Source organism: Ochlerotatus camptorhynchus, unplaced genomic scaffold (assembly GCF_037179485.1).
Source record: "Ochlerotatus camptorhynchus isolate MF236.1 unplaced genomic scaffold, CSIRO-AGI_Acam_v1.1 ptg000330l, whole genome shotgun sequence".
In the NCBI taxonomy this organism is placed as follows: domain Eukaryota; kingdom Metazoa; phylum Arthropoda; class Insecta; order Diptera; family Culicidae; genus Ochlerotatus; species Ochlerotatus camptorhynchus.
The window spans coordinates 12,620,172-12,634,729 of NW_027040818.1; the positions used below are offsets into that span (position 1 = coordinate 12,620,172).

Below are 14,558 nucleotides of genomic sequence, written 5' to 3' on the forward strand. Positions count from 1 at the left end.
ATACATTCGGAAAACGCATCTACATGTATTGACCTTACTCTATGCTCAGCTGAAATGGCTAGAAACGTTGAACTTTGTTAGGTCCCAGCTCACGTCAACATCACGGGCAACGAGAAAGCAGACGACCTGGCAAAACATGGGGCTATGTGCAAATCCCCAATCGACATTTACACACTATTCGCAGATTTCAAACGAATGGTTGACGAACATATAAACCAAGCTTGGCAAAACAAATGGTTCATGAACAACAGCAAGCTCAGGCAAATCAAGAACACCATTTCGGAATGGAGCACCTCATACAATAAAGATCGATATGCAAGCCGAATCATAACAAGGCTAAGAATTGGACATACCAAATTAACTCATGGCCACCTTGCAAGAAAAGAAGACCCGGAAATATGTCTATCTTGTGGAATACCAATTACCGTTCAGCATATATTAATCGATTGTCCCCGCTACGACGCAGAAAGAAAAACCAATCACCTGGGCTCCTCTTTACATGAAATACTAGGAGACGATGCACATTCCATAGAAAAAACAATCAAGTTCTTGAAGGATAGCAAAATCCATACGCTAATATAAACAACCACAATCAACATCGAACCTATGCTGTATCAACACAAAAAGAACGCAACAAAATTCACCACCAAAGAGACCTGTCAGCAAAATGCAATACTTATAAAGCAGATAAATGGCAATCAAGCAACAGTTATATTCAATCATCCACGGTTCAACTACAGTACAACCATACATCCAGCACTCATACAATGGGAAACGCAGACAGCAAAGATACCACCCAAAACGGTGACCAGGACGTCACCATAATCGCGAATCAAGAAGTCCACACGGGATACCTAGAAGACCACAACTGGAAGCTCTCACTTATCCTCGTCATAGTGTCAATCCAGCTAATCATCGGTATCATCAACATACTAAGGAAACAATGGAAGAAATCTGTGGCAGTCCTCAACGTTTAATTAAGGAAGACCCGACCATGACCAGATCCAAGAAGGCAACCGGGAATAGGTTAAGAAGTGATAAATTCAAATACTAATTTTTAAGCTAAACTGTAATTTATCAAAAACGACCCGAATGACCAAATGGTTAAACGGTCGCTAATAAAGAACAACAACAACAACAACCCCTAAATCGTATCCGATTGAGGTAAAATTTTGAATTGGATCTTTTTTCGAGGCAATAAACATTTTGTGTATGGTCCATCGATAAAATTCCAATGGTAATTTTTCCCCATACATTTTTGGCAACCTAGTACCTGACCTGACAACCTGTAGACAAAAAACACTCCGAGGGGTTGTTCATAAACTAAATAGAAAAGTTTTTCAGGTTTTAGACAGCGGAGAAGAGGGAAAATTTTGCATACACATTTTCAGAGATTTTTAAGGACCGTAGACACTCGCCAACCCCCCTCCCTCTAGGCGTAGTTTATGAACAGCCCCGACATTTTCTGATTTCGTCGAGCTGAATCTCAAATGCGATGTTGGTTGGAAATGCTATCTAACATGAAGCTTTAGTGTGATAATTTATTAGCTAGAGAATGGTCTTAGAAGAGGGTAGGTAGATAGTTTCGTTAGAGTACGGCAGTATGAAAATTGAATAGAAGTTGAAAATGAGCGAAGGGCCATTAATGCGACAGTGCAAGTCAAACGCACACTCTTTGCCTAACCCGTACGATGTACGCGGAGATTTGAAGTATGTCTTCAAATCTACAGGCAAAAAATTCAAATCTACAGGCAAAAATTACAGACATGTTAGATAGCATTTCCAACCAACATGAATTATCTGTCATGTAAATTTATGCTGAATGCGCACCGAAATTCGTATGTACATAATTCACAAATCAGCCTATGGGCCTAAGAGCCGCAGTACCCTATGTCCAATATTAATTAACTGTTGTTTTTTTCTTCTTCTCGCAATGCGAGCGAACTAAAATTAGATCTGCCGTCAATAAAGCTGATGTTTTTGCGTTTCCCTTCCCTGCCGCACCAAAACCCCCACCCCCACCCGTTCGTTTGCGTTGCCCCGAGATTCAATATTGAGATTAACGATCCCATGAGATCAGATTTTGTTTGGCCTGGGAGGAGGATAGGATGTATGATTCGGGAAATAGCCACCACCAGCGCAGTGCATGAAGAAATCTTTTGTTCGACGAATTTCTCGTCGGGCAAAAACGTGTTTGACAGTTTTATGATACTGTCTGTTTCTAGTGTGCGAACGCTTTGAGCGGTCGGAAATGTGGTTTTCGCAACTCGTACGCATTTCGTAACGCGTGATCTAGGCGAGTCAACGAACTGACTTTGATTGATTGAAATTTTGGTCCAGTGATTTCGATCTGGATGCCAGAAAATAATAATAATGAATCCGAATAAGTACAATCAATGAATAGTGATCAATACTGAAATCATATCGAAAGGTCAATCAAATGTTCGGATTCTTACAATGACTGCAGCGTGCAAACTAGTTTTTCCAGATGAATATATTCGTAATCTTCACGAAATGATTTTCTAATTTCAGTGCATTTGAGGAAACAAACTTTGTTCGAAAATTTAACTAAATTTAAAATTAGAAAATTATTTAAAAAACCTTCATTACAGAATCTGTTCATGCGGTGAAACGTTACAAATTATGTATACTTTTCATGCATATCTGTAATAGAATCTTACACTTCCTTGTTACGATTCATCTAACAAATCGACTTTTTGAAAATCATATGAAAATACTGTTAAGGTCAACCCAATAGCGATAGCGCTATTTCAGAAACTAGGCCATAGTTTATCCTTGGACAAACTGTGGTACAAATATCTCCACATGTATGTTACCCGCGGCGTGAGAAATTGACGGTCAAGTGTGACCAGTTTCTCACACCCCCTCACTGTAGTCGTCAGGAGCCAGCAGGAGGGCGGTTGTCTTTGAAAAATTTCCCAACACCAAGGTGACGCGTTTTTCCTACGATCGGTGGCGAAGACAACAACCGACGAACGAAGCAAAAAATATATATTCCTCCCTCTCTGGAATCGACCCAAGTTCAACGCGTGAGAAAGTCAACCACCCACACATATCGTGTGGAAACGAAAACATTGAATCAGCAGCACCGGGGGGGGGGAGCATGATCTGTGTCATGTTGATTTGGTAGCACAATTCTACGCCTTGGAACGACGATGACGATCGTCTCCCTCGCGGTTAGCTGGGATATCCATCGAAATGATCGTTGTTTTCGCCGGTGGAAATTAGTCATTCGTGAATGTTCGATTAATTTTATGGCCTGGCAAATGGTGTGATACTGATGAACGCACGCGCGGTCGTGTCTTACACCGCGCGGGCGATTAGAACGGTTAATCAAGTTTGGTATTAGTTGGCAATACACGAGGATCAACGTTATAGTATGGTAGTGTTAACATTGTATATAGAATGTAGAAAGCGAGCAAGAGACAATTTCGAAAAAGGTACGAATCGGATCGAGCATTCCTTTTACCAAACTCACCCGTTGATATAGCATGGAATGGTAACCGATTCGGTCATGTACCTCCGATGTGCAGAAACAGTTATATCGATTGTTTCACACTCAAGTCGCCATCTGCGGTAAGCATCTAGTCGCGAGATTTAATATATTTATTGAGCTAAATTTGAAATCAAACCCAAGAGGCATTAAGACGATTTAATGACTGTTGGTTGGTCGTATGACGCAAATTCTCGTGTTTATCTTTCATTTTACGTGTTGACATTATTTTTCCCTTCTTCGATGTCATTGCATGAGTTAAATATGAAGTGGAAACTACAGTTTGCTCAAAGTGATGGAACCAGAGACGTAGTGGGGTTGAAAAAATGGCAGCCGTCAAGGGCGACAAGGCAAAGAGGTACAACATTAAATTAATGAGCGTGATTCTAAGGTCATTCTGTAGAGAACACATAGGGAATTCTGGTATGTATTCTCAAGGACTTCCGTGAAGAATTTCAAGGTAATTATGAAAAGAGCTGATCTCCAGGAGTATTTCAAAGGAAATTCTGAGCAAAATGGTCATAGCAACTCTGAGTACAATTTAAATTACAATTCTAGGGGATTTATGACCACAATTTCGAGAAAATTTTGACAAGAGCTCCAAAGAAATACTGGCAGGAATTCCAAGAGAACATCGATAATAATTCCGAAGAAACCTGAACTATCTACATACCATGGGGAGATTAATTAGAGAATGCTGCGGACTATTCCTAAGGAATGGCAGTAGAAGTATTCATATATAGAATTCTAAGGTAGTTCCAGAGTGTCTTCTAACTTGAAAAACCTATAAAACGGGGAATCTCCATGGAATTTTAATTTTATTCTCCTGGAATTCTCAGGGAAATTTGAAATTCTCATATCAATCAATCATTTTATAATTCAACCAACTTTATCTTCCTCGTCATTCACTATTACTAATGGATCTAATTAATTCTGGAGTGGATTTTCCTTCAGTAATAACATACGTTCTGAAATTTGATTGGTTTTGATTTGTTGGGTTCTAAGACTGGGCTAATTATATTAAACGCATCTGTTTTCGGTCGCTGGAATTATCGTTTCTAATTTCTGCGTTGGTCGCGAGTTGATTCAGCCGGTGTACAAGTGAACTCAAGCCATTATGTCGCGAGTGATTAATGATGAAAAGTAATCGTAGTTCTTTTTTTTCTCTGCTGAGATCCCTCTAATTAGAACAGATGAAATGAGTTTCGTGGGTGTCGGATATCTCCGATGCTGTGTGAGGAAGGAAAGGTGAGAGTTTTTAAAACCAGTTGAAGAAGTAGCGGCACACACTTAGAAAAAAATAATGTTAATTTAGGTGCTCTGAGGCTGACATATACGAGCGTCAATTTTGACATAAAATTGAGTCATAATAGACCCAAAAAACGTACTTTCGAACTGTTCAGTCTCGGAGCACTTCATTTTACATGCCATGTTTTTTTACGTCTCATCCTTTATGTCAAAGATGGATTCCGTCACGTGTAAGATTAGGTATTTCTAAGTGTGCAGTATATCTATAGGAGCTCTTTGAAATCATCGTGATGTCATGCATTCATTTGAAACATCTCACCCGATATCTTTCCTTTATTTTTCTCTTAACTTTCATTCCATGACAATATGAATCATTAAGCTGGGTACGGGAGGGTGGATGGGGAGAGTCTAAATGCCAACTCTCTACCTTTAATATTGCGTGAATAGAGGGCGGGCTCTTCCCCCCACTCATTGGGGCATCCTCATGTTGGATGGCTTGTTTTTTTTACCGGTTGTATGATCCTGTTGTTGGAAGGAGACTCTCAACTATCCCGTGAATGCTTGTGGGTGCTGTTGCCTACTGAACCCCTTTTTGACCCTTCATGGCAGGTTGAGTACAATTAGAGGTTATTAAACTTGATCAAGTTGAACAGCGTGGACAGTCCACTGTCTACTGACAGTTGTCTTGCTACAGTGAGTGGTAGTTCCTCATCATCATCATCATCATCATCATCATCATGAGTGAATTATGAATTATGAGTAGGATTCAAAGTAAATTTCCACCACAATTCTGAGGAGGATGCCAAGGTAATTCCAAAGAAAATTTTAAGAGATGTTTGGACTAGCATTGGGTGATCTTGAGGCAAGAACCGATTATGAAAATGGTACAAACAAGTTTCAAATATAACGGATCATAGGAAAGTTGATCCAGATTAACGCCAAGTTTAGTCTATAGTTGATATTACGTTACATAAACTATCTTGTTATGACATTTGACTTATAATGGTCATGTAGTGTGATGATTGATATACGTACGTACGCAGTATTTGAGTGTAACATATATACAGAGTATCTCAAAATTGATCGGACAAATTTTTGAAACATGGTGAATAGATGTATTTTTCTTAATCGTGGCTGATGGTTGAACATACGTTGATTGATTTTTCGCTATAGTTTTGGACTTTATTGGAATAGCCTGTATGAAATTAGATTTGTTTTAGTAAAACGCTCGATTTTTAACTTTTTACCTTGTGGACGAATTTTAGTAAAATTAGTGGCATATGAATGATCTTTATTACGACTAAAAAATGAGCAAAATTTCAAGAAGTTACGATCATTTTATGTCAAGAAAATAAGGTTGTTCAAGAAAAAGGCGTTTTTCTTAAATTGCTCTAACTTTTTTAAAACTAAACCAAATATGCCTAATACTGATCCAATAATTGATAAATGTATGCTGACTAAGCTGCCAAAAAATCAGAGACATGTCTTTTTAACTTGTGCTTTTAGAGCCGTTTTTCTGAAATTTAGGTACAGCTGTACGATCAATTTTGAGATACATTGTGCATGATGAGAATATTGTAAATGACTACTTTGATTTCATTTGACATATGGAAGTTTTTGCTCAGGATACTTGATTAGGTGAGTGATTTAACCGGCTATAATATGCATTTTATTGGTATTAAATGAACGATTTAAAAAACGAAAGATTTACATATAAATCAAAGCGATTAGATGGTAGGAGTGTAAAAGCAGGTAAGGACGGAAAGTACTTAATTCAGATATTCCAAAACTCATCCGAGAGGGATACCAAAAAGGCTAATTGAGCCATGCGTTTGCATTTAGCCGATATCGGTTATGTGTGGTTTGACCAGTTTTAGAGAATAGCCTCTCTGACGGAACACTTGTTACCATTCTTGATAAATACTCTCGAACAATGGGGTATACTACGATATTCACTACGGATTTTCTCCTATGCTTGAAAAGGATCGGCAGAACGTGGGAAAACAGGCTGATGCAAGAAATTTTGTAATTCTGTCGATATTCCCCCATGGCGATTCAGTTCTTACATAGCAGAGGACTGATGAACCTGAAATATGTCATAAGAAGTAAATATTTCTACTGAACAGTCACACTGGTTGTTTGCAGAATTGATGTTCAAAGCAAGTTATGTGCAAAGGTGAAGAAAAACAAAAAAAAAATCAATATTAAATTGCAAATGCAAAAGCCATGAAATTTTTTTGTGGTCGAAACAAAAATCGAATGAAAAGGATCGATCCAGTCGATTTTTGACGTGTTTGAGATCGATTCAAAAAAATCGATTAATCGAATCAAAAGAATCGATCTTTTGTGTTTCGATCCAAGATCGCCCATTCCTAGTTTGGCCAAATATTGTAAAGTTATTTTGAGGACCATTCGAAGGGATTTGTAAGGAGAACTCAATGGTTCTTCTCAAGTAGAATTTCAAGAGGTGATGGAGAATCCAAAGGGAATTTTGAAAAGAATTCATTGGAAATTCTGAGAATAGTTCCAAAAGAAATCTGTGGAAAGTTTCAACGAAATTTTGGGTTAAATTTTAAAGGAATTCTTTGCTATTCAAGTAGTATTTTTTTCAGAGAATGCAACAAAGAATTCCTTGTATATCCTGAGAAGCATTTCAGGGAATTTACAGGACTACTCCAAGAGAATTCTGTGTGGAATTTGGATGAAATGCCGAAGATAATTCTTTGGGAACTTTAGAAGAATAGTTAGTGAGTACTGAGGAAAGTTTATGTTAGGAAAATTCTTTGGGGAATTCCTAGGTAATACAGCGAGCTCAATTGAATTTTATGAGAATTTCAAAGTGAATCGGCTCTTTATAGATAATTTCAAAAGTATTACGGAGCAAATTGCACGGAATGTTTTTTTTTATTTTTATATTCTTTTATGTTAAATATAAATATATTCTTTTGAAAATTAATGTTATTTTAGACATAGTAATATCATATAGGTAACTCTAAGACCACTGGGTCCCGAAGAAAATCATTATTATTTTTGGCTCACTCAGTACCAGAACAACGGTCCCAAGCAGTCCCAAGCTATTTCACTCACCCCTGCATGTTCTGCATGAATCTACACACCCCTGATGTTATCTGTCAAACTTTCATAGCGAATCAAAACAAACATAGTGTAGTAATAGAATTTCAACTAGAATAGAGTACGTTAATCGTTTGCTTGGGACCAATAGGCTACTAAAGTGGTGAGCCAATTTAAAATCGTTAGTTTCGTATTGATTGTTGGTAATATAACGATCTTGAAGAAATAAATTATTGACTCCTGGAATTAGATTTATCTTCGTTTGAAATATTAATATTAATAGGAACAAGATTTTGCACTCCCCTTAGTTTGCCGTAACAAATGAGTCACACATGAAAAAAACATAAAACATGACCAAATATATATTGAGTGTTCACTGGGCTGTCGACAAAAGCAGGCCACTCTCGATGATCTTCATCAGCAGTTCTTTCGGTCGATGCGACTTTGGAAAGCAACCGTTTCGTGATGAGTGTGTGACTGCTGACCACGTTTTGCGTCCATTCCTGCAATGGAAGCGCTCTGCCCCCCGATGGCATAACTGCCATTCAATGAAACCACTGGAAGCGACTCCAGTTCTGATGGACGAGGCTTTTGGATAGCGGAAGATAAAGTGTTTATTGTGTTGTACCTTTTGACTATATTGTTAAGATGTATTGTATAGTGACCAAGAATGCTCGGCTCTGTAAAGTTAATTCGTTTGAGCCTTATCAAATAAAATAAATTAATAATACCCCTGAAAATGGCAACTTTCTTTAAAAAACTAAATCTATTTCTAATCAGAAATATATTAATTACTATTAATTCCAATCGATTTGAATTCAAACTGCACATTTACAATTTTATCTGTTTATGCATTTTTTTATAAATGTAGTTTTGCATTATTTTTTTTCCGTCAACAATCTAGAATGAAAGGAGCAATTTTCAGATTCTGCTGACAATATTCTTTAAAATAGTTGTCTTTAAATGTTTAAACAAATGTTCAACTTGGAATAGTTTTGATTATAAAGCTGTTCTTGAGCATTTCCAGGCAAAATAGGCCAGACCAAAAGGATTACAGAGTCGATCGATTATTTGTTATGGTCAATCATTCGCGTTTTTGCTAAAGTTCGGCCTCGAAACCGTCACTTCTAATCCAAATGACGTCTGATGCAAAGCTGTCAAGGAAAAAAAAAAGTAATTTTGAGTAAAAATTCCAAAGAACTGTTTAAAACTTTAACAACTAAAAATGACCCATTCAATATACCCCTTTCTCATATACATTAAAAACCCCTATGAAAAATACTACTTTTTGTAAAAGTTTCAAGTTGGACACATATAAAATTAACAAAAATCCTTAAACAACAACTTTTGGATAAATTTTTGAACTTTTTATATAAACTTGTTTTTTGTCAAACTTTGCATAGAAAGTCTGAAAAATGGTTTTCTGTACAAAATTTCCCATTAAAATGTGTTTTTGCGAGATTCAAAATGACCAATTTTTGTCAAAATTGTGAACGATGGACCATAACAGACAATTATGCAAAGTTTCATACAAATCGTAGATGGTCGCTTGAGATTGATTCGTCATTTGGCGTGGAACTGCTCTCTTTTTAAATAGCTTATGGCACTTACTTTTATTAAACACGTTTGTGGCACTTAATAATTATGTTAGCGTAGCATAACCAGTGTTGGGAAAATATCAAAAAATCAAATCTCACCAATGCCCATCTCACCAATGCCCAATGATTTTGCAAGCTGTGATATTGCAGCTCGGAATATCAAGCTAACAAAACTCACCAGCTGCAAATCTCAACAAACTGTGGTGAGATTGAGTTTCATGATTTTTGCTTAACACCCGAACGCAAACCGAAACGCAGTCAATTCGTGTCTGCAATCGGTGAAGAGTAAAAAGAGATAGCAAACTATACTTTCTCTTTCTAAGAAAACGATGTGCAACGGAATCATGTTTGTGTCGAGTCAACTCTCAGCTTGATTTTTGCACGTTGTGATAAAGGTTATCTTTAATTATCTTTTCATACATTGATTTCTCGCAAAAACATTGTTGTTGACACTTTTAGAACTTTTGATGGCGCACATTTTTGCCGAAGCAGTTAAGATACTATCTCCTTCGTTTGTAGAGTTGTGGGCGTTTTTTTGCATGAAAATATGATTTTTTTTAAATTAAATTAAATGAAATCGGTTTGCTCCTATTGGAGATATTGACAATTGAAAAATGCCAGTTTTTTGAGGAAAATCGCCTTTAACTCTTTCCAATAAAAAAATATTTGTCATTGAAAGTTATAAAAGTGTCTAGAACATTTGTTTTACGAGAAATGAACGTATGAAAAGATATTCACAGAAAACCATTTTTTCAGGGGCAACCCTAACTTGCTTGTTTAAAAAAATCATAACTCATGAACCATAAGAGATGGAAGTTTGGTGGCTTCAACAAAGGTGCCGCAAATTGATTGTTCTGCAGCTTTCTAGAACATCGCACTGGTCTATCTCACATAATAAAAAAGTTCACATTCACGAATTTTATGGACCACTAACATAAAAAAAATGGCCAAAAAATATGAAGAAACTTTCCGCAAGACACCATATGCCTAAAATCAACGATTTTAGCGCAAACATGTTTGTCTTCCTAAATACGGCTTTGGGACCATTGTGCAATGGTTGCTATGATGAATTTTCACCGTTTGCTCTCCAGTTTTCAAAATGACGTCCAAGCAAGAGTTTTGCTCGCGCAGCAAGAGAATTCGACGATCTCACACACCAAGTTGGTAAAATTGCTGGATGTGGCCAAATCGACCGTGACAAAAGTTTTAAAAGTGTTCGGGGAGCGTCTGTCGACCGCCAGGAAGCCTGGAAGCGGCGGCAATCGTAATCCGGACGTGGCAGCGACGACGAAGAAGGTGAAATATAAGCGGAATCCTAACCTCTCCATCCGGGACGTCACTGGTAAACTCAAAGTCTCCCATACTACTATGCAGCGGGCCAAGAAACGAGCCGGGTTGTCGACGTTTAAGAAGGTTAAAAACAAAACACGTTGGCAAAGTAACGGTCCCGAAAGCTATATACGATTCTGCTCACAAAGTTCGACTGTGTCGTCATGGACGACGAAACTTATGTGAAGGTGGATTTCAAGCAGCTTCCGGGACAGGAGTTTTGTACCGCATCAGGAAAAGGGAAGGTGGCTGAAATTTTCAAAACCATCAAACTATCGAAGTTCTCGAAAAAATATCTCGTCTGGCAGACCATATGCACGTGTGGTCTAAAGAGCGGCATTTTCATTACTACGGGAACCATCAATCAAGAGATCTACATCGAGGAGTGCCTAGAAAAGCGGCTGCTACCATTTCTAATGCAACATTATAGACCTGTGCTGTTCTGGCCGGACTTGGCAAGCTGCCACTATGGGAAAAAGGCAATCGAGTGGTACGATGCGAACAACGTGGTTGTGGTACCCAAAGACCACAACCCTCCCAACAGCTCAGAACTCCGCCCTATCGAACGGTATTGGGCCTTGGTCAAACGGAATTTCAAAAATACTAATAAATCCATGGAAAACGAGCAAAGTTTAAATCTAACTAGCGTTGGGCGGCGAATAGGGTCGTTGAGACCACTGTGCAAAATTTAATGGAAGAGGTTAAGCGGAAGGCACGGCAGTTCGGATTTGGCAAACCAAAAGAATAAACGAACATTTTGACGTAGGACTACGTCTTTGTTTTCTATATGGGGGTACACTTTGAGAGTACGAAAAATGAGCATGTAACGAAAGGGTCAGGTTTTGAACGCATATATCTCCAAAGCATTAGTGTGAAATATGGCATGCATGGGGGCTTACTCCAGCAATTATGCGACAGTATAAATAGTGCAAATAGTTAAACAACTAAGAAATTTAACTGAAATTTGTAGCATCAAAATTTCCCATATATTTGCTAACACCATAAGGTATATTTCCTAACAAAGACATCAAATAGTTGGTCCCAAATGAATCAAGCCGTTGCCGCATTTCCTTTCGAACTTCAGACGCGTTCGAAAGGCTCCACAAGCAGCTTGCTGCCTAGGCTGCCTGCAAGAGCGCTCTACACAGAGTAGCAGTGATGAAGCCACACTATCACTGTTTGGGTACAGTTGCTCATCTTGAGAAAGCATTGTAGGCCACCGTCATCAAGCACGTTATCGTCATGTCGAAGCTCATCGTATCCGTGGAGGTCTCAGAATTGTATTACTTAATACCAATTGAACAGCGCCATCTATGTGAAAAATAGCCTCATTTTGTCAACATCCTAGCGAAGCACAACGCGCATGAAAAATTCTAGAAGTTACCACCACGTGTTGCAACCTGATTGGATAATGCAACTAACCAATCACGTGACAGCAGCCACTATATAAGATTGGCGTCGTCGAGCCGATCCTCATTCTTGTGCTTTTGTGATTACATAAGCGTTGGATAGTCCTTACTTCTTTTGAGGGCCATGCAACATCAAAACGGCTCTTTTCAGAGCCACAAACCATCAAAACGGCCCTTTTCAGGGCCACCACAATTTTCAAAGAAAAAGTTAGTTTGGAATATTTTCTAACACAAGAATAATTACAGATGATCTGAAAAAGAATCTTATTAGTATTAAACGGAAAATGAACACTGACCAATTATTACACTTCGGAAGAAATTCACGGATATCATAATAATATCGGGAATTTTAAATAACGTTCGTTCAAAATAGTTAACATATGTGAACGTAGTCCTACGTCAACTGTTCGTACAACCCCATTGGGCTGTCCCTTGTAGTTTTTTCCTTTAAAAATATGAATTGAACTACCAAAAGAAAAATAAGAAGGTTTTTGTGATAGGAATAGGAATTTTGCGCGTTCCAGTCTTTAAAAAACAGGTAAATTTGCGAATTATTAACCAGGAAAACCGGGAAAAACCTGGAATTTAAAATGGAAATTTACTTGCCACCCTGATAATGGAGTATATGCATATGGAACAAAGAGACAAAGAAAGGTTGACCGTAATTTTAAATTAATGAAAATGACGAATGAAACTCATATATGTTATCTTGAAGAATATTAACCTTAGATTGTGTTTAGTTTAGTTTGTATTTTGAGTGTGGACGTGTTTTATGTTATTTTTGTAATAATTGTATAATTACGCAGCTGATATCAAGTTGAATTGGAATAAGTTCATGTTTTAGGAATAATAAAATATTTGCATCGTAAATGATATCTTAAACGTCCTTCTCCCTCTCCCCATCCATAAAATTGTAAATCTACACCTCGAGACGAGCGAGAGTTTTCGGTTCAATTCCTTGAACTCTTGATTTAATCTATTATTTATGTATTACGCAAATGATAACTTGGCTCTGTAAAGTTTATCCGATTGAGCCTGTACAAATAAATTTATCTACATGAAAAAATAAAATGACGTAATCGGCACTTTAAATTTGGATAAGCACAAAACAAACTAAATAGTATTTGAATGATTTGTTTGAGAAACCGCATAAGTCCATTCTACAACTGGAAAACAACAAAAGCCGAAACTGGATCTTATTTGGGTTCTCAACAAATGAATATTTTGAACCCAAAAATGAAAAAAATAAAAATAAAGTAATTTTGGATAAAAATATTACCGTTTCTCAAATAAATGACTCAATTGCTATCTGACTTTATACTGAACAAACGTTCAGATTCACTCAACATCTGCTAAACGCACATGCGAAACCAAACATTCCTTCTAAAACAACATTTCTCCAGTCGCTGAATGCCATTTTTCTCTAAATAAACAAGCAATCCGCGGAAAATCGTTCCGCGGCATCTGCAGATCGCCTTTTTATCGGCAAATAAATAACCACCAACCCGTTGTCCTTTTACGTCACTGGGAACACAAGTTCGAACATCACTGAGCAAAACCGTCAGCCGCCGGAGTGCAGACCCATTTACAATGTACGCTCGTGTAGGTGCATTACACTTTTAACGTTTACACTTTTAATTGCACTCATTTTCCCCGATTTTCCCATCCCCGATGGGGAAAGCCGCCGACAGTTCAGTGTCGCCAACTGAAAAATGGTCCGAGCACATAACTTCTGCCTACTACCTACTAGGAACAGCGAGCAGGTCAAGTGTGAATGTGATGCAATCGTCAGCGGCGCACTCACTCACTCACTCACCTCCATCACTCATGACATGCTTCGGCTCTAAATAGGTAGGCGGCGTGAAATTGGAACCACATTTTTTGGACAAGCTCCATGAACTTGAAGGCGAAGGATGTCAAATCAAGTGCAGCACATGATTTAAGTCAGTCAGTGTGTGGCTTTGCCGGGTGAGTTCTGATCCCACCTGTTCGGTTGCCTACATGGACGGTAGAAAAGTTCTTTTGGTGTTGCGCCGAAAAGGTGACTGCGCTCTCTGATGGTGGGAGGGGGGGGGGGAATTCAGGTGTAAACAATCGGCGCACTTTGATTGTTGTTGTTGTTGTTGTTTGGTAAACAAACGCGCCTCGTCGCAGTATAGTTTCATTGATCTTTTTCGATCGAACCGTCGTTGATGGGTCGATCGGGGTGTCCTTGAACGAGCAACGAGCGAACCATGGGAGAGTTTGAGCCAATTTCGAATTGGGGTTTTCTTTGCGAAAAACAGCCAGACTTGATTGCTCGACGAGGGAAATTGTTATATAAATATAAAATTACTGGTGGTGTTTTTCGGGAGGGGGAGGGCGTACGGATGATGACGATCATGATGA

The 14,558-nt window shown here is 38.2% G+C and overlaps 1 protein-coding gene across 7 annotated transcripts in view; it reads right to left on the minus strand.

Annotated features, from left to right (window-relative positions):
- Positions 1-14,558, minus strand: part of Obsc (Obscurin) — a 222,500-nt gene that overhangs the window by 37,506 nt on the left and 170,436 nt on the right. The window lies entirely within an intron of this gene.